This window comes from Dipodomys ordii, unplaced genomic scaffold (genome assembly GCF_000151885.1).
Source record: "Dipodomys ordii isolate 6190 unplaced genomic scaffold, Dord_2.0 Scaffold86, whole genome shotgun sequence".
In the NCBI taxonomy this organism is placed as follows: Eukaryota; Metazoa; Chordata; class Mammalia; order Rodentia; family Heteromyidae; genus Dipodomys; species Dipodomys ordii.
The window spans coordinates 6984127-7003940 of record NW_012267302.1 but is presented as its reverse complement, the minus strand read 5'-3'; the positions used below and the strand labels follow the sequence as shown (position 1 = coordinate 7003940).

The following is a 19814-nucleotide window of genomic DNA, read 5'->3' as shown; positions in this document are numbered from 1 at the left end:
AACGCGCTTTGAGTCTCCTCTACTCAAACAGTCCACCTGTTTTTTGGGGGGATGATCTAGGCCACTGTGGTGAGTCCAAGGTTATACAGCACATCTGGGCAGAATCCAGAGTGTGTGTGCGTATGTGTGTGTGTGTGTGTGTGTGTGTGTGTGTGTGTGTGATGGTGGGAAGGAAGGGATGAGTAGACAGCTGGCAGAAGATGTCCGGAATCAAAAAGACAATCCTGTGTCCTGTGTTGTTTAATCAGATCAGGCTGGCCTCCATCTAACTTACAACCCTTCTGCTTCAGCCTCCAGAGGGCTGGGATTATAAGCATGTGCCACCACATGCCTACGTTGCTGAGATGACTTTTCTAAAGTGCTAAGTGGTGAAAACTGGGATTCTGAACATCAGGAATGGATTCCTTTGAAGTTAAAGTCCCAGGTAGGAAGAAAGGAGGGATGGGTGGGAGGAGGTATGAACGATGGAACTTGGAAGAGGCAGATTGATGGAGTCTATTACATAGCTAATTTTCTTTCCTTTTTTTGTTTTTCTTTCTTTCTTTCTTTTTTCCTTCCTTTTTTTTTTTAAAGCAGTAGTGGGGCTTCAATTCAGGGATTCAGACTTAATAGGCTGGTTGCTCTACCACTTGATCCATGCCTCCAGCCCAGCTGGTGACTTTGGAGATGGCATTTCATGGACATGTCTGCCCAGGTGGACCTCAAACTATGATCCTCCAGATCTCAGCCCCCCCAAATAGCTAGGATTATAGGCATGAGCTGCTAGTGCCCAGTCTTGCTAAGTGTTATCTGAACCTTTAAAAGGAGAAATGACATAAATTGCCCTAAGACATCCAGCCAGGAAATTTCTGGGCTAAGATTTAAACTCTGCTTTTCTAAGTAGCAACTAGTAGCCAGCGTCTCCTGGCTGTCGGCACCTCGAGCCATGACTGATTCCCCCAAAGATGTCCTCTTGATTCCATCCATCCTGTCCAAATCGTTTGTTTTCTTTCCAAAGCCATCTCCGTGTGCCTCACTCGATAGGTGGCTGGTGTCAGGGAAGTGGCAAACGCTGGGTGGCCAGCAGGGGTCACCCTCTGCCGCAGGAGCTCAGCTCTGTTCCATTCAGCTCAGCTCAGCTCGCTGCCTCCACCTCCCCAAGGCTCCTCTAAGCTTTTACAAGTCCTCACGAATCCTTCCTGGCTGTAGTTCCAGCACCCAACCAGGCCTGTGCTTCCTCCTGCTGCCTATCTGCCTTGGGGGGGGGGGTTGAAGTGGGGGGGGGAGACAGAGGGGCTCAAGCAGGGGAACTGACTGGCCTTGCTACCCAATCTCTCCTCTCTGAGCAGAGTCAAGACTGCCATGAAAAAGCCAGGGCATGTGACTGAGCCTCAGTTTCCCTCTCTGGGCTAGACAGCCCGTCAAGCCCCAGGGGAGGTATACGCCAGGTCCTCTGGCTGTTTGGAAAACTCCATGTAGGCAGAAGTAGAGCTTTTGAAACTCCAAGTCAGTTCCAAGACAGGTCCCATGGGGCTAGCAGCCTGGAAAGCAACGGGAGATCTGTTCTCCCCCACCCCCGGGGGTGGGAGTGGGGAGGGGAAGGCTTGGACAGTGCCCCAAGGCTACCTTTCCTTGTGCCTTATGCTGAAGTGTGTGTGTGTGTGTGTGTGTGTGTGTGTGTTGGTGGGCAGTTGGGGGGGGATCTCTCCTGAAGCCTGGCCCCCCGTGGGTGGGAGGCTGAGGCTGCAAGAGGAAGAAGGCTGAAGCTTCTGGCTATGCTAGGAAAGGACATGCCAATCAATGGTCCTTGGAAGGCTCCACCCCTGGGTACGGAGACAGGTGCTCTACCACTTCAGTCATGCCTCCAGCTCTGCTTCTTGCTGGTTATTTTGGAGATCCAGTCTTGTGGGTTATTCTGATCCTCCAAACTTAGCCTCCTGAGTATCTAGGATCACTGGCTGCCCCGGGAACATGGAAAGCCACACAGGCAGCCTCCTAGATTACGGTGGCAGGCCCAGATCACAGTCAGCTGTGTGAATAGTGTTGCATTTCTTATCTTGCGGGCTGAACTTTTCGTGTGCACACCCGACCCCCCTCCACCCCCACATCCAGGAAGAGGCTTTTGCACACCAAAATGTGCAGGTGATGCCTACGTGCCCTTCTGCACCACTCAGAGCAGGTATGTGCACACACAGGCCGCTGGCTCGGTTGCACTTCAACACACACATCTCATGACAGCTTGCACAGGCAAGTGGCGGGTCCCCAGGGGAGCTGTGTGCGCACCAGTGTGCAGAAATGATTCAATCACCACACGCACCACACACATCTGCAGCTTGGGTCCTCCAGGGAGAGCAGGGCCGGCCGCAGGCGTGGCAGCCTCTGCCTCCTGCCTTTGCAGGGGTCTTAGCCCAGACCCTGCAGCGTCCACCCGGGGGCTGCTTACGGCTAGCCTGGCAGAAGAGCCTAGGGATGCAGGGGGCCCATCCTGGCCAACTCCTTCACCAGGATTGGATTCCGGAGGGTGGCAGTCATTGTGGGGCCCAGGTTTGGCGGTGACTTGTCACCCCACAGGTGCCAGCACTATCAGGGTCCATCTTGGCCTGTCCCCTACCTCCCATCACTCCTGGCTGCATGCCACACCCCCACCGGAGGCTGCTTGTGGAAGCCTAGAGCCAGCTCTGAACACCACACCACACCCCCCAACCTTTGTCTCTACCAATTCCTCAGGCCAGTACTTCCGGCTTTCTCATCCATCAAGGCCTGGCAAACTGTCACCCCCATACTCCTATGCCCATGTCCCTGTCTTGCACCCCCAGCCTGGTGGCCTAGCCCAGCGGAAGCCGCATGGATTTCCTCGTCCACTGAAATGTAGTGATGATGCATCGCCAGTGTCGAACCCAGGTGTGGCACCCAGTTAGGGGTGCATGGGATGGATGACCTGATGGCTGGATGCAGAGTCACTGCAAGATGTGAGTAAGAGCCGGCATGTCAGGAGCTGAGGGATAAACGTCCCAGCCCTGCAGAAAATCTTGGGACTGGGGGATGGCCGCCACTCAGAATACAGTTTCCAAGAAGTGATATGAGGGTGATTTTAGCTGGCCCACAGGCAAGCATTCTCATTTCTGCTCTTTCTGCCCTCCCTTCTTCCCTCCCTTTTTTGTGTGCCAGTACTAGGGCTTGAACTCAGGGCCCTGGACTCTGGCTTGGCTTTTTTTCACTCAATGCTGGTGCTTTATCACTTGAGCCACACCTCCATTTCTAGATTATGGGTGTCTAATTGGGGGTAAGAGCTTCATGGCTTTTCCTGCTTGGGCTGGTTTGGAACCACAATCCTCACATCTCAGCCTCCTGAGTAGCTAGGATGACAGGCATGAGCCGTGGGTACCTGGTAAACATTTTCATTTTCACAGAGACATTTGGGGCCTAGGGAAGTAATCGTGGCTGAGCTTATGTTATTATCATCCAGGACACAGTTAGATTAGGCAGTGATGGCTGACCTATTGGCCTCAGGGGGTATTTTGAAGACAGTTTGGTGAAAGGGTCTCAGCTTAGGGCAGCTCTGATGTGAACTCCAATTATCTTCCTCATCTTAAAGAGAAGGCTCAGAAGCTCAGAGAGGCACAGCAGCTGCCTGGGGCTGCCCAGCAAGTGCATCTTCCCCTCCCCAGTTTTGGAAGCCTTGAGGGCTTCGTCTGCTTTGAGAGCAGACGAAGAGGAGGCAGGAGAGATGGAGGGGCGTAACTCTGACTTCGGGAGCTCTTGCCCAGGGAAGTCAGGAAGGGCAGGGGAGAAAGACCCCAGAGGGGAGACACAGGGAGGGAAGGAGAGAGCCGCAGCTCCAGGCCAGCTGCCACGGCCAGCTGTTCTACCATTCCAGGCGGAGCAGGAGGGCAGGCCCTGGGCAGAGCGGAGCCCAGGGAGGCAGCAGAACAGGGACCAGAGCTTCCTGAGTGTGTGACTGTGGGAGGCCTTTCCCCTCCACGAGCCTGTGTCTTCCATATTGAGACATGAGGGGACATCTCCCCCCTTTCCCCTGGGCTCAAGTCTCTAGGGGACGGTGCCCGAAAGATGATCGTGCCTTTGGATGTCAGGTCTTCCAGATCTAATCCCCCACTTCCCGGAGTCCAGCTGTGCCTGGTGCCAAGGCTCACACTGGCCTCTGATGCTCTAGTCCACACTAGAGGCTTCTAGAAGGGTGGCCACACTTCCTATCACCCACTCACTGTCCATGCTGGCAGTGCAGCCTCAAGGCTTCCAGAGTGGGGGTGTAGAAGGCCAGCCCCACACATTGATGTCTGCCCGCCTGTCCGAGGGAGGACCATGGATCAGAAGGAACAAGGAGCCCCTGGGAAGGGCCAGAAATGGGCCAAGGCTGGGAACCCAGCTGCAGCCAGGGCTCCAAAGCAAGATGATCCCGCTTCTGGCCACACTCGGAGTCCCTGACTCCCAAAGCCACACCATCCCTTGCGTCTCTTCCATGGGAGGAGAAGTCAAACCCTGGCCGAACCCATATCTGCGGGGCACGAAGGTGTCTATGTTGCCTCACTTGAGCTTCCCAAGTCTCCGGTGGCATTCTAGTGACAATGACCGAGGCTCTGAGAGAGATCCAAGGACTGGCTCAAAGTTACAACACTGAGAAGGGGCATTGCTAGGATTCAAACCCAGGTCTGATGGCAGAGCCCACGTATGGTGCATTAGGCTCTCCACGGGAACAGGGCTGGCTCCATGAGCTGAGTGTGAAGAAGTCACTGCTGTGCAGTGCTCACCGGGGGCCAGCCACAGGCCTGGCTGACACTGTCCAGCGTGGGGCACAGGCCACAGCCTTGCTCAGGATAGCATTGCTCTCTCTGTGGCCCTGATCTGGCTCTGCCTCAGGCTCCTGCTGCTATTTCAAAGGCTCCCAATGCCAGGAAGTGGGGGAGGGGGGGTGGGTGGGAGAGGGCAGGGAGCAGTTACTCAAGGGCCCTGGGGACAGGGGAAAGGAGAGAGGCTGGAGACAGGCTGGGGCTTTTGAGCCCTGTAGAAGGCTATAAACACCTCCCAGATGTTCCTACAGCTCTAGCTCTAGGCAGAGGAGGCCTTTCAACTGTCCCTTTACTACCTCTCCTTAAGTCTTGGAATCCACCCATCTGGCATTCGGAGGGAGCTCCAGACAGGGCAGGGCCAACAGTGTTTCCTAAGGAGAGCCAGACAGAGCCCACAGGACCACCTGGTCCAGGGATGACACCTCACTTCCTATGCCCAGGGCAGGCATGACTAATCTATCACTGCTCTTTTCCCATGGAGTCCAGACATGTTCAGCTGATCCCTTCTGCCCAGACACCCTTCAGTACCTGGAACCAGTGCAGGAGATGAAGACTTCCAGGTGATCTCCCTTGGAAAAGCCCAGAGAGGCTTAGCAGACGCTCAATTCCTGACTATCCTCTATTCCCAAACTGAGGGTCAGAGCCCAGAATTTTTTTTCCCCCCAGATAAAAGCCCCATGGTTGAACCACTCTGTGAACTAGCCATGCTTCAAACAAATTCATACTACAATGTCACGGCAGTATGTCCCATTCTGTTCTGCACATGAGAAACCAGGCGTAAGAAATCTAGGGCACGGATGGGAAATTCTCCTGGGCAAAAACCAATCAGAAGGGAGCTATTGACACGAGGGAAGAGTCAGATGAACACAAACAAACCAACAAGAAATGATCCTCATGGCTGAGATCCAGAAAGGAATCTGGGGATGTGTTCAGACCCATCCTAACATTTACACCAACAGGAAACGGGCTGAGGCTGGGTGTGGGGGCAGAGCCATGAAGGTTCCAGCTTTGAGAGCTCTTAGTTTTCCTGAGCTTCCTTAGCTTTCTCCCACCCTACAGGTGCTGGTCCTGGCCAGCCTGTGATCAGGCCACAGATGTCAGCACTCTGGAGTAGGATGGGGTGAGACTGGGTGTTTAATAAGCCAAGGGTGATGAGGGTCTGGGCACTGTGCCCACCAAAAGCAGTGAGGTTTTGTCTGCAGAGCCCTGTGTGGTGCCTAGGGTGCTAGGTATAGATCTCCTTGGATCTGAGGGCCCTGCTGTGTGGAGGCTGGCTAGGTTCCCTCCAACCCCCTGTCTTTTCAAAAAGCCTTTGACACCGGAGTGTGTCTAGCAGGATCTTGCCCCCATCACGCTGCTCTGGGGACTGTCCTACATCAGGAGTCCTGTGGGGACAAGCTGGGTCCCCTTGGGTCATGACAGGAGGGCTCTACAGTTTCCAAAGAGCTCTGGTGTCCTAACCTGGCTCATCACCTTCCGGCTATCCCTTCTCAGGTGGCTGGAAGATTTTAAGATTTTCAGTCTTAAAAACAGCATTCTACTTTTCTGTCTGTGCCACTGCACGGGCTCGAACTCGGGTCCTGAGAGCTGTCTCGTAGCATTTTTGCAAAAGGCTGGGCCTCTATCATTTGAACCTCAGCTCCACTTCTGACAGTTAATTGGAGGTAAAAAGTCTCGTGAACTTTCCTGCCTGGGCTGGCTTGGAACCACGGTTCTCAAATCTCAGCCTCCTGAGTAGCTTGGATTACAGGTGTGAGCCACTGGTGTCCTGCTACACTACTCTTCAAACTGAGTTTTTAGAATTTACAGTAACATTTTAAGGTGACCTTCTGTTTATAAAACCAGGGAAGGGTCCTCTGTGGCTGTAGGGTGAGCAAGGGGCTCCCCTCTGCTTCCCTCATCTGCATACCTCTGAGAACCATCCAGCGAGCCTGCCCAGGGCTGAGAGCATATGAGAAGCTGGAGTTAACAGGGAATCAGGGGCTGGACTGAATGCTAGTTTGGAATGTTGGACAGACTGTTCTGAAGACAAAGACCAGTCATGGAAAGTTCCAGCAGGGATGGAGTTGGAGGTCTGGGACATGTGAGCAACTCCTGAGCAAGGGCCTGCGTGTGCATGTGAAGTCTGCCCAGGTGGGCAGGGTCTCTAAGGGAGGAGGAGCTAGGGAAGGGCCACTGCTTGGAAATGCGCTGGCCAGGTGAGCACCGTGATCTGCTCAGGAGAATCCATGTCCCTGAGGAGCTCCCAGTGAGGGCAGAGGCCTAGTCAGAAGAAACCTCCTTGGGATGGCCACTGAAACACACTCAAGGCTGGACACAGCCTTAAGCATCCACATCATGAAGTCAATGAACCACAAAACAGCTTTCTCAAGGAACATGTGTGTGTGTGTGTGTGTGTGTGTGTGTGTGTGTGTGTGTGCATACATGTACACATGTGTGCTGGTCCTAGGATTTGAACTTAAGGCCTGGGAGCTATCTCTGAGCTTTTTCACTCAAAGCTAGCACTCCACCACTTGAGCCATAGCTTTTCTGGTGGTGAAATGGAGAAAAGAGTTTCATGGACTTTCCTGCTCGGTCTGGTTTGAACTCACAATCCTTAGACCTCAGTCTTCTGAGTAGCTGCCGTTACAGGTGTGAGCCACCAGTGCTTGGCCAGGAACATGTTTTAAAATTCTAGAGAAGGGCTGATCTAAGAGGGGTGTGCGTGCTGGAACCCCCTGAGAGCCAAGCCAAGGGGAGGGTACCCCACAAAGGTGTGGTCAGACCCCAGGCTGTCTCTGAGAAGAGAAGCCATAAGAAGAGTGGAATACTGGATCCTGATTCCAATGCAGTGCCTGGCTTCCTGGAGTCCCAACCCCCAGAGAAACCTAGCCAGGCAGAGCTTGCTAGAAGCCCAGCTCCCCTCCCTCAGCAGGGCTGGCCCAGGTTGGCCACTTCCTGGAAAGGCAAAGGCCAGAGACTGGAAGATCACAGGAGCTGCTTAGGAAGAGACTGGGCTGTCTGGGAGCAGACTCCTCCCTCCCTGGTCTGTTCCGGGGCTCAGTGGCCAGGGATACGGAGTGAGGCATCCAGAGAAGGCCTGCCAGAGGCTGTCCCATGAGGCCATGGGGCGGGCAGCCCCCCACAGCCACTCTGAACCCCCTGTTCACTGTTCTGGGCGAGAATGAGAACAATAAGAAATCCTCCCTTACCCTGCTCATGCCAGGCCCACTTTTGGTATTTTATGAGAATTCTAACAGCATAGCCAAAGGAGAACGATGAACGCCACCTATAGGAAGGAAAACGAAGACTGAAATGTCATGAAGGAACCTACATTTTGCCCCAGATTAGAAAACAGTTAAGTCTGAGATTCAAAGCTACATTCTCTCAGACTTCAAAGGCCAGTAAGTAGCTGTCCTAAAGCCCAGCTATGTGCACACCATTTGGTGGCCACAGGACAGGAAAACGGCATCACAGTAACCCAGCCTGGGGAGGGGCATGGGGACACCCCCAGAGCCTCTCATTCAGGGTGATCCCAAGCTAACCGACCAGCCAACATGCAGCACTGCACACACTGTCAACCTCTCTGGACCTGATTCCTCAGCCCACCAAAGACGGGGCTCATTGTGGTGCCACTGGCTTCTCTCTGAACCCCCATACTTGGGGACCGACAGGTGCACCGCACACGCCAACCACTCACCACTACAACAAACCCCTCTGAAGTTCATGTTTCCATCTGAGTCTCTCTCTGACCCAATCTTAAGGCAACTGAGGCTCTGAGAGGTTATATGATTTGTTCAAAGGCACACAGCTAGACAGGGGAGTTTCCTGGGATTAGAACCCAGCTTAATCTTACAGCAAATGACCTGGTCTGACCACTGGTCTGTTGAAAGGGAGGGCCTTCTGCCTTTCCTAGACCATATTGTCTGGTGACAGGGGTGCTTGGTCCCCTTAGATCCCTGGCCTGGACAGGTACCTGAGTGAGATAATTTCTAAGGAATCTTCTAGATTAAATGTTCTGGTGGAAGCTGCGGGAAGATAGCATTGAACCACAAGGAACCTCTGAGTTCCAGAGGTGCCGGACAGATAAACTGTCCACCCAACCACCAGGTAGCCATGCCTGGCACAGGGAGAGCTGGCAGAGGAAAAACTAAATGGAGGTACCCATAGGAGAAAGAGGGGTGCAGCCAGGCCTCAAGGGCCACAACCTAACGGGGGACAACCTTTCTTATTTTGCAAATAAAATCATCTGCCCAGGGTCCTTCTGGCCAGGTCTGGCTGGTCATCCCATCAAGGTAGCATAAAGATCTTTCCTTAAGAAGATCCTGAAAAGAGGCTGGACCCTTACCTTCTACCTGCTTTTTAACGAACTAGCCCTACGACCTTCAGTGATTTCTAGCTTCTGCTGGCTCTTCTGAAAATTCCATCGTGCTATTTCTGACCTGTGATTTACTACTGCTGTACGTCTCTATAAGCAGTGTTTTAGCTTAAGTGGCAGTTGCATATTAATTACAAAGTTAATTATGTGCTGTGTAATCATGCTGTAATTCATTAGTTTACTCTACACTCTGAGAGCTTCATGCTAATAGCAAGATCTGACAGGGATCAACAAGAAAGCTCCATTGGCGATCCACAACAAGACTGAAAAGGCCTTGGGTCTCCACAGAGACATGTCCCTGGGACCCCTTGCTCTCCCTGTGGCCGGGTCTGTGCCCTAGTTGGGACTGGGGGCTCCATGCGGATGGTACCTTAGCTCTAAACAGCCTCAAGCTCACACTGCCTGTAGCCGCATCTGTGGAGTTTGCTGGAAAATCCAGCTGGGTCTTGTTTGGAAGTCCAGAGACAGGAACAGAATTTGTTTAAAATTACTCACGGAACAGGGAGTCACTTTTAGGTGAAAAATTAACTGCTCGGATCACCAAAACAAAGTAGCCATGAGTGCAGAGCAGGACATAAGCCAGAGATGGGGCTTGGAGAGGGGAAGGCTCAGATCCCCAGCAGAGAGAGAGAGGTGGGGATGAGGAAACTCAGGCCCCAGGGGCAGAGGGATTTGCTGGGGTTTAGACTAAAGTCTCTTTATCTCCTTCCTTTCTTCTACTGGACACTAAAACCACTCAGGGACCCTGCATGGACACAACGCCTCCCTCCTCATTCTTCTTTTTTGGTGTCCTAATAGCAATCTACTGGGCTTTTGGCCTGGCTGACTATCACAGTCTCCTCCTTAGACAATCTGGGTCTACAATCTGGATAGAGATTCCCCTTCTCTAGGCAGGAAGCACAGGAGGGACAAGAGTAAGGGGCTCCTACCCATACCTTGCCATCTTCAATGTCATTCCAGGCTATTCTCCCAGGGCCTAATGTGAAGGCCCGGCTATTCTCTCTGGCCTGAGAACCACTGTGACCCTCCAATGCCATTTAAAAGTCAATACAAAGCTGAGTATTAGTGACTGTAATCCTAGCTACTCAGGAAGCTGAGATCAGAGGATCTTGGTTTGAAGTCAGCCCAGGCAGGAAAAGTCCATAAGACTCTAATCTTCAATTAAACACCAAATAAGCCAGAAGTAGAGCTGTGGCTCAAGTGGTAGAGCAATAGCCTTGAGTCGGGGGTAGAGCAGGAAGCTCAGGGGCAGTGCACAGGCCTGAGTTCAACCTACTACCAGCACAAAAAAAGAAAAAAAATAAGTCAATGTGAGTAAAACCAGGCCTGCTCCCCCCCCTCCCCTGCAAGCGGCAGGTCAGATTTTAAGCCCCGTTATAGGAGGGTATACTCAGGTTGAACCTATCTGCTGGACATAGCGATCTGGTGGCTGAGACCCTTACTTTCCAAATATAAACCTGCTTGTTTATTTTTGCTGACAGCTGAAAGAAAGAAAGAAAAAAGACGTGAAGTCCTTTGCCTTCTGGCTCCAGTCAACAAGGGGAAAGAGAAAGACTTGGAGCCCCAGCTGGCATGGAAGGAAGATAAATAAGGGAGGGGAAAAAAACACAACACAAAACAAAACATGTCCTTGTGCGACAGTGGAATGTTTTAAAAAGAGGTGAAAAATACAAGGTCAGGGATGGATTTCATCAGGCTCAGGGGGAGGCAGGATGCTGTCTCCTTGGCTGTATTTTTGAGGGGTGTGGGGGGAGATCGGATTTGGAGGGAACTTGTTTTGGAGGGAGAGCAGGGAGGGACTGCATCTTCACAGCCAAAGCACTGTGGTTTCCTTTCCAGGGAACCCGCTGGTTTCCCTGGCAACCATGAAGTCCCACCCCCAAAGTTCTGATGAGAGACTGGACTTGGCCTGGGATGCTCTGGACAATTATCTATGGCCAAAGCTTCACCGTCACTGCTGGGTAGTGAGCTGGGAGGGAGAGGTGTAAAAAAAAGAAAAATGTCAGCTCGGCAAAAAGATGAGGCCTGCCCCCATCTTCCCCCCTCCGCTGTCCATTGCTGCCCGCCCCCCACACTTGTGCAAGCAACAACTCATCCCCAGATTCATCACTTCCCAGGGCTTTATGGCTGAGCAGGTAAAAATGCCAGAAAACAGCTCGGAAGCAAGCAGGAAATTTAACAGCATTTGAGGAGCCCAGGAGACCATGAGGGCTCAGGGGTGAGAGGCAGGAGGCCAGCCAGGGCCACACTTCTTGTACAGGATGCTTGGGTATTAGGATGGCAGGCACCAGGGGACCGGAATCAGAGCAGGTCCAGTTCTTTCAAGTTATCTCTCTCCATCTACAATCTCCTCGGGTTGCTCCTGGATTTAAAGCCTATCTTCTGAGGGAGAAATATTGGAAGGTCTGGCCTGGGAAGATGCAGGCTGTGCATCAGATGTGTGTGAGAGAGAGAGAGGGAGGGAGAGGGAGAGAGGAAGAGGGAGGGAGGAAAGGAGGAAGGGAGGAAGGGAGGAAGGGAGGGAGGGAAGAAGAGAGAGGGGAGAGCAATGCGGAGGGAGGAGAGAAGATGGAGGGGGGAGGGGGCTGGTGATGGCATTTACACAGCACTTATCCAGCCACCACTGGGAGCCAGGCCAGTGCTCTACAGGCATTATCTCATTTAACTGTGCTCTCCAGCAGGCTGGAGAGGCAGGCACCATTAGCCCTTCCAGCAGGGACTGGAAGAGTTAAGGGATCTGCTAAGGCCACCCCAGTCCCTGCATGACTCCCAGGTGAGTCATACCTGCTGTCTCCAAGGCCCATTCTTGTGCACCTAACACCATAGATTAGGGGGGTGGGGGGAGTAGAAGCAAGGTGGGAGGACAGTGGGGCAGAAATAACAAGTGGCTTGCTGTTTGTTCCCCCAGTGGCAAAAGGGAGGCAGGGAGATTCCTGGGACCCTCCTCTTTGCTCTCCTCCCCAGAGCCTCTCTTGTCTTCTAAATATTCTGTATATGTGTCCTCTCTGGGGAAGACAGGCCACAGAGCAGAGCTACCTGGAAACCAAGGCCCCCATTCCTGAAGTCTACCTGGAGGCTGACAGTACCATGGTAGAGATGCCTTGAGGGCCTCATCATGGTCTCTGGTATAGCCCAGAGTCCAGTCCATTCACAGCCAAGGAGCTGGAGGCTCAGCAAAGGTATTCAAGTACATTCGAGTTCACAGAGCTACCAAGGGGCAGAGCTGGGGCTCTGACAGACCTGACTTTTGTTATTTTTAAGGTGCTGTGCAGAGGGGTTACCATTTCATAAGTCAGGTGATGAGTACAATTCTCTTTAAGAATACACTTTTTTTTTGGGTCTGGTCCTGGGGCTCGACCTCAGAGCTTGAACACTGTCCCTAAGCCTCTTTGTGCTCAAGGTTAGCACTCTACCACTTGAGCCACAGTGCCACTTCTGGCTTTTTTAAAATAGTTTATTGGAGATAAGAGTCTCACAGGGACTTTTCTGGCCAGGCTGGCTTTGAACAGCAATTCTCAGATCTCAGCCTCCAGAGTAGCTAGGATTACAGACATGAGCTACTGGCACCTGGTGAGAATACACTCTTAACTGAGGAAGTTGATATTGAGGACATCCAAGGCCTCCTGAGCTCTTACTATGTACCCTGTACTAGTTTAAGTACTCTGCTTATTATTACTATTATTATTATTATTTATTAGTTTGAATTCAGGGCCTTACACTTGCTCACAAGTGCTCTATCATGTGAGTAAAAGCTCTCTTTGCTTTCATTGTTCCTCAAGTAGGTTTAGGTTTTTTCCTGGGCTGGCATGAACCAAGATCTTCCTATTTGTGCTTAACAAATAGCCAGGATGAGAAACGTATACCAGCTATTGGTTGATATGGGATTTATTGGACTTTGCCCAGGACTGGCCTTAAACCATGATCCTCTCAATCTCTGCCTCCCAATTAGATAGGATTACAGGTGTAAGCCACTGTGCCTAGTTTACTCACATGATCTTATTTGTTCTTTAAAATAGATCTCCAGTACCACCAAAAATAAAATAAACTGGAAATCCAGGAACTGATGGCTTACACCTGTCATCTTAGCTACTCAAGAAGCTGAAACCTACAGCATCATGGTTCAAAGCCAACACAGGCAGAAAAGTCTTTGATACTCCATCTCCAATTAACTAGCATAAATACTGGCCTGGATGTATGGCTCCAATGGTAGAGTGCCAACCACAAGCAATAAAAAGCCCAACAAGTACAAGACCGAGTTCAACCTCTGGCTGAATAAAATACAAAACACCAAACAAATGAAGGAACAAACAAGCCACAAAGTGTGCCACTTCAAATATGGGGAAATTGAGGCACAGGGCCTTTGAAAGCAGTGTGGTCAAGGGCACACAGCGAGTGAGCAAGGTCAAATGTGAACCTAGCCAGGTAGATTCCAGGGCTCATTTTGGCAATCAACAAGACTATGCTCTTACCTGCCTCCCAGCTTTGTGTCTGTCCTGGTTCTAGAAGGTTCTAAAACCCTGTCAGGGAAGGTTCTGGTCTTCCCTTTCATAGGCCTCAATGCCTTGAAGAACTCCTTGGCTTGTTCCAGGGAACACGAAATAGGGCCTGGAGTTCGTCTCCTCTCTCTCTCTCTCTCTCTCTGTGTGTGTGTGTGTGTGTGTGTACGCTCGCGCGTGAGCTTCAGGCCTGTGCTGCATGGAGGATGTGCATGTAGCTGATTTATAACCCTCAGAGAAAACAGAATTGCAAATCTCACCCACAAATCTTCCTTATCGAGGTACTTTCGACAGGCAGACACATCGTGAATTCCCAAGAACAGGCAGGCCTCCCCCTAGTCTCAGCTCCGTCCTGCTCTCTGCTCCCTGGGGGCTTGGGCAGGGGGGCGGTCAGCTCTGTCAGACCCCTCTGGTTGCCAGTCATCTAGCCAGCTCACCCCAGGACTGGTAGCTCATTTGGCGGATCTAGTACTGCCCATGAGAAACACCGCTCCTGAGTGATCTGGCCTGGGACAGCCCCAGAAGCCCCTCCTGACCACTCCCAGCACATCGATGGCCCTGCTGTGGCTCTCACCGCTCAAAGGGACAAGGTGAGGGACCCTCTAATATGCATGGCAGCAGCAGGTGGTCCAGGTTTATTGACTGTGATGGCTGCGCTGAACTTGCTGAGGGGTAAGACTTCCAGGACTTCTTATGCAACTTGGGCCCCAAATTCCAGCCCAGGCAAGCTGACTCTGGAGTCCAGGCTCAGAGCCACTGGAGCCCTGCCCCTCAGTTCCTAGACTCAAGTCCTTCACCCCTTCCCCCAGACGGCAGGGGGCCACGTCCCTTGCTGTTTCTTAGCCCTATTCAAATTTGCTCCATTGTAGGACATGTTTCTAGCCACCCTCTGAGTGTTGTCACATTATTCCCTCCAAGCTCATTGCAGGACCCTGGGTCCACAAAGTATACACCAGAAGCCTGCTCTGCCTCTATCCCAAACTTTGCCTCAGTGCCCAGTCCTCAAAGGTCTGTGATAATCCAAACCCTTCCATGGCTGCCTCTGCATGGGAGGATGGTGAGGGCAAAGCAAAAGGCTGCCATGTCCAGAAGCAGTTGGTGGCTCAATCTCAGCTCTGTCCTGCCCTGCCCTGCCCTGCCGTGGGACCCGAGTCAGCCTGCTGCCTTTCCTGAGTTCTGACTTTTTTGATTCTGGGAAATGGCTGAGTTAGTTCTGAAGATCACTGAGAAGACTACATCCTGAGTGTAAGAGGAAACCTTGGTCTTCAGGGGAGGCGCACACACACTTAAGTGTGCACACACATGCATACGCACACATGCTTTGGGATGTCAGGTTACAGGATTCCCCAACACAGCTCAAGTACTACCTTCTAGGGCTTGCCCTTCCTGTGAGGTATCTCTCTCTCAGGCCTGGCACCAGGGCAGATTCACAGCTCCTCCTCCCCCAGCTCAGACTCCCTCAGCTCCAAACCTATAATCCCCGACAGAAAATGACAGGTTTGCCCAGCAGACGCCCTCCGCCCTCCGCTGGCCGGCGGGTGGGAGCTGAGTGGTGACTGTGGTGGTGGCTGGGAGGCGGGCTCAGGACGTGCAGACACCCAGTCATAAGAGGTCAATGTCAGGGCCAAATGCCCTGGGGACTGTGGGCAGAAGGCAGATGAGAGAGACGTGAGGGAAGAGTGAGCCCAAGACCTCAGGACTGGTCTGAGGCTAGCTTCCTGAGAGACAAGGCTCAGGGAGGTGGGCAAAGGTTATTCCCCTAAAACCCCAGGACAGAAAAGGGGGCTCCGTCATCAAGACTAGTATTGTAGGATTTGAGGCCCCCATGCAGGTTTGGCCAGGCCCTTCAGTGGGCTAGAGTTTGGGCTTTAGGAAGCTTCCCTACTGAACCCTGGCCTTGCCCCAGCCTCCCGGGGAAAGCCTGGGAATCTTGTGTGTGAATTGCCTCTGGGAAAAGCTTGGGAACCCCTGAACGACCACTTCTGCCTTCCCCTAACACACACACCCCATCTGGCAGGAGCTCAAGGCTGCCATTGACACCCTGACCACATCCACTGCCCATTTACCCTGAAGTGGGAGCGGTCCCTGTGACTCTTCTAAGATTCAAAGAACTCAGGCCTGGATTGCACTCCACCCCCCACCACTGAAAAGGGTCACCAAGGAGTTAAAGCCCTGCCCTCTGGAACTTGCCACCAACCCTGGAAAAAAGATTGGCTCTGGATCCAGAACCATGTGGTCTTGGCTCATCTTGTCTGGGAACGAGCCATCCATGATGCGGCTCAGACTACCTTTGGCCCACACTGACATTCAGCAAGTCTTCTCCCCTGCCAGCCTTAGTTTCTCCACTAAAGCTAGCACAGAAGAGGGCAGAGGCAGAGGGTGGTGATATTCTGAGTAAGGGGAGATTCTGGGCAGGGCTTGGCCAGGGTACTGTGGTGGAGCTAAGTCTGAATCTGAGATCAAGACAGAACTTCAGTTGGAGCATCACTAGGTTTCTCTGGCCGGCCCTGTCTGACCAGTACTGTCCTGAGGGTACTGAGTCCCTTAGCCATGGCTCCCAGGTCTCTGGGTCACATGGAAGGACAACCAAGGCTCTCTTCTCAGAGGAGGCAGCAGTGTTTGTTTGGGGTCCTTGGCCAGTTTGGGGCTCTTCAGTCACCAGCATAAGCATGTGGGTAAAGCCTCGGCACTGCTGAGCACAGAAATGGCAGCGTCTGAGCTTCCAAGGTCTGACAGCACATGGGGCAGAGCTGCCAGGCAGCACCCAGCCGTGGGGAAGGAAAGGCCCACCTGGACACCAGGACAGGGCCATCAGGCCACAGCCACCACCATCTCTGGTCCTCTTGGCACTTGGTGACCAAGCCTCTCAGGAGGGTCATGGCGGGTAGGGGATATTGCACCATCTGCAGCAGAGCTGTGCTCAGGCGAGTGCAGCCATCTCTTCCATCTACACTCCTGGAGAGCCCCGTAGAGCCCCAAGGTGGATCTCTGGCTGGGGGGTGGGCTTGCTGACCCATTCTTGGCTCCCACTTCTCCCCTCTTCCCATACCCTCTCCATCTGTCCCTTGACCTGCAGGTAGGCACAGGCCTACCTCCACCCTCATACCTCTCTAGGGAAGGGGACAGAGGGACAGGCAGTAGGACAGGTGGATGGTGGAGAATGCCGATTGACTGTCGTCCCTATGGTCTCTCACCATAAGAATGTTGAGCGGAAGCCGCCCCCCCTCCCCGAGAGGGCAGGTGGCACAAATGGCAATTGTTCCTGTGTGGCCTGCCTGCCTGGCGTGCCTGCTCACCTGCTGCCCGGTCCCCACTTGCCTTGGCCTTGCCAGCCCCTTCCCTGCCCCCTCACGGGTCTGAGATGGCTGTCGCCATAGCAACCCTGCTCATTCAATCCAGGGATAATGAAGCCAATGTGTTTTTCATTTCCATGAAGTAGAGAGCAAAGCTGAGAGGAGAGGGGGCTTTCCCTGCGCGTCCCTCCTTCCTGAGGAAGAGACAACAAACAAGTAGGAACTGACCAGCACAGGGACAGACACCGGCTGGGTAAGAAAGGGGTGAGACCTGGGGCAACCATACTCTCAGCCCCACCATAGCAGGCAAGCATTTGAGAATACCAGCTGGAATGGCAGACCTCTCTGTCAACTCCAAAGAGGAGGGGAGGCTGGTAGTAACGGAGTAGAGGTAGGGTGGGGGACCAGGAGAAGGAGGACTTCATTTTTAATTCTGTCAGAGTGTGTGTGTGTGTGTGTGTGTGTGTGTGCAGGTGCGTGCACGCAGACGGGTGCGCACACATACGGGTACTGGGTCTGAACTTTGGCTTTTTTGCTCAGGGCTAGCGCTTGACCACTTGAGCCACAGCCCCACATCTGGCTTTTGGTGGGTTCATTTGGAGTCTCACAGACTTTCTGTCCTGGCTGACTTTGAACCACAACCTTCAGTTCTCAACCCCCTGAGTAGCTAGGATTACAGGTGTGAGTCACCAGTGCCTGGCTACACGTTGAACTTTGGTCTCTTCATAATCCTTTTGGGACAATCAAGTTCACCAAGCACCTTTTGGGTCTTACGTGAGAGTCAGGGACCCTGGGGGTCCAGGAATCCAGGATTTAATAGCGGGATTTATACTCTCAGCTGGAAGAGTCCACAGCGCTTACCAGTTGCTACATGTAACAGTGTGTCTCTGTGTGGAGACTCACTGCCCAAGGGCAGGTGCACACAGTAGGGATGTTACAAGTGGAAGCTGCCTCTTCTTCTTCCTCTGGGGTCTTTGGCACAAAGCATAAAGACAGCAGATGTGGAGGAGGTTTTCCTGAGTGAGTAATCGGTCAGCTGGCCTGACACCTCTCCTCCCTTCCGGCTCAGGACAGGGTGCCTGTCCATCCCACTGGAGGAATGGCTGAGGCCTGACTGAACGGGCTGGCTGGGGACGTGCAGTGAGGCTGTCTGGGAGCTCTTCAAGCCACGGTCACTGCCATTGCCAGCCTCCTCCAACCCCTCTGCAAGGGCAAGAAGCCAAGAGTACCCCCATACATAAGCCCCAGTCTATCTCCCTGATAATTCAATCACCTTGGAGGCCAACGGCCCTCTGTCCTGGCGGAGCTGACGGATGAGGGCGGAGGGAAGGAAGCCCATGGAGAGAGGCGGTGGGGGCCGGGGGGAGAGGGGTGAGGCGGAAAACTCAGAGCAGGGCTTGAAAAATGAAGAAATAAACCTGCCAGGAGGGAGACAGCTTCCATCCGTCCTCCATAAAGCTGTCTTAAGAACCACGAAGGACGCCGGCAGGGCAGAGGGGGCTGGAAATGGCTCCTCTCCCCGCTGCTCCCCCTGGCCCAGCCTAGTGAGGGTTGGAGAGGAAGGGGATGGCTGGGCTAGAAGAGGGGGAAAAGAGGCAGGAATGGGGAGAGGGTGCAGCTGTGGGAAGCAGGGGGCCTTTTGTCTGCACAGTAACACCTGCACACAGTAGGCGCTCAGTGTTTCTGGGCTGGCAGAGGGAAGGAACGCATGCTGTGACTACAGCTAGTTAGCAAGCCAGGATTGGTCAAGGCTGAGTGTCTGCTAGGATGGCCGTAGGTTAATTGGCATCCTGGATAATCCACAAGGAGCCTAGCTGCCCACTTCACAGGCAGACCAAAGTCACACAGGTCAGAGTCTCCTGGGCACCCACAGGAGGGTCCAGCCAAGCTACCTTCACCAGGAGCTATGCTGTAGGGTGGAGAGATAGCCCCTCCATGTCCCCAAAGGCTTCCCTCACAGTGAATCCAGGCTGTTCCAGCCAGGGGCATTTTGAAAGAGCCTGAAACCTACTCACAATGTAGAACCACAGACAGGGAAAGGAAGCCAAAGTCAATGACAGAGATATAGTCAGCGCTGGACCAGGGGGACCTCTGGTGGGAACAGTTATAGGCAGTTTGTATTTTTCTGGCTGTCTATGACAAGTGTAAACAACTAAGAGGACAAGGACATTATTAAAGCCTAAAATCAATAGTCAGTGTGCTACTAAATGCTACTGTGCCACTAACTGCTACCTTGCCCCAATTATAGGACACCATCAAAGAAATTCGTGTTGAATTAGGCAACAGCTACACCAAGGCTTCTCCATGCTATCCTGCAGGCCCTGGGAGGATGCATTTAGGCAGGAAGGGAAGGGACCAGGTCGGCTTTGTGTCTTCTGTGTGACTTTAGGCAGGTCCTATACCTCTCTGTGCACTGTTCTCCCCCTGCCCTTCCCACATGCAGGCCAGGTTTGAGGACGAGGAGTCTGGACAGGCTAGAACTACACTGTGTGAGGCGGGGACAGGGCGGCTAAGGTATCTCCAAGGCAGGGCAGGCCAGCCTAGAGGAGGGTGGAGGAGCCTGGCCCAGCAGCTCCAGAGGCCAGAGGCCAGCTTTCAGGTCCTGTTTACAGTGGAAACACAGACTTGAAAAGAGTTCACTTTTCCACTGTTTTTGTGGCGGTACTGTGGGGAGCAGGGCTTCCTGAGAGGCGAGGCCAGCTTTCCAAGGCCACACCGAGTCCAGCCCTTTGCTGGCCTCCAACAGGAAACATGTTTTCAATTTACAGGTCCCTGCCAGGCTCTGCAAGCGGGCTTCACGTTCCACTGGCCTAACTTGGGGGGGTGGGGCGGTGAGCGCAGTACCAGGGCCGGCTGCGGGGGCAAATGGTAACAGGGACTGACA

The 19814-nt window shown here is 53.1% G+C and overlaps 1 protein-coding gene across 5 annotated transcripts in view; it reads right to left on the bottom strand.

The window, feature by feature from the left end:
* Zmiz1 (zinc finger, MIZ-type containing 1) overlaps positions 1–19814 on the bottom strand; it is a 181657-nt gene that overhangs the window by 109858 nt on the left and 51985 nt on the right. Inside the window, exon 1 of one of the 5 annotated variants that reach the window (XM_013025652.1) lies at positions 7976–8037. The exons of the other annotated variants lie outside the window; for them this stretch is intronic. The gene's annotated coding sequence lies outside the window, so the exon portion shown is untranslated. Of the gene's footprint in view, positions 1–7975; positions 8038–19814 lie in introns of those variants that run through there. 5 annotated transcript variants of the gene reach the window in all.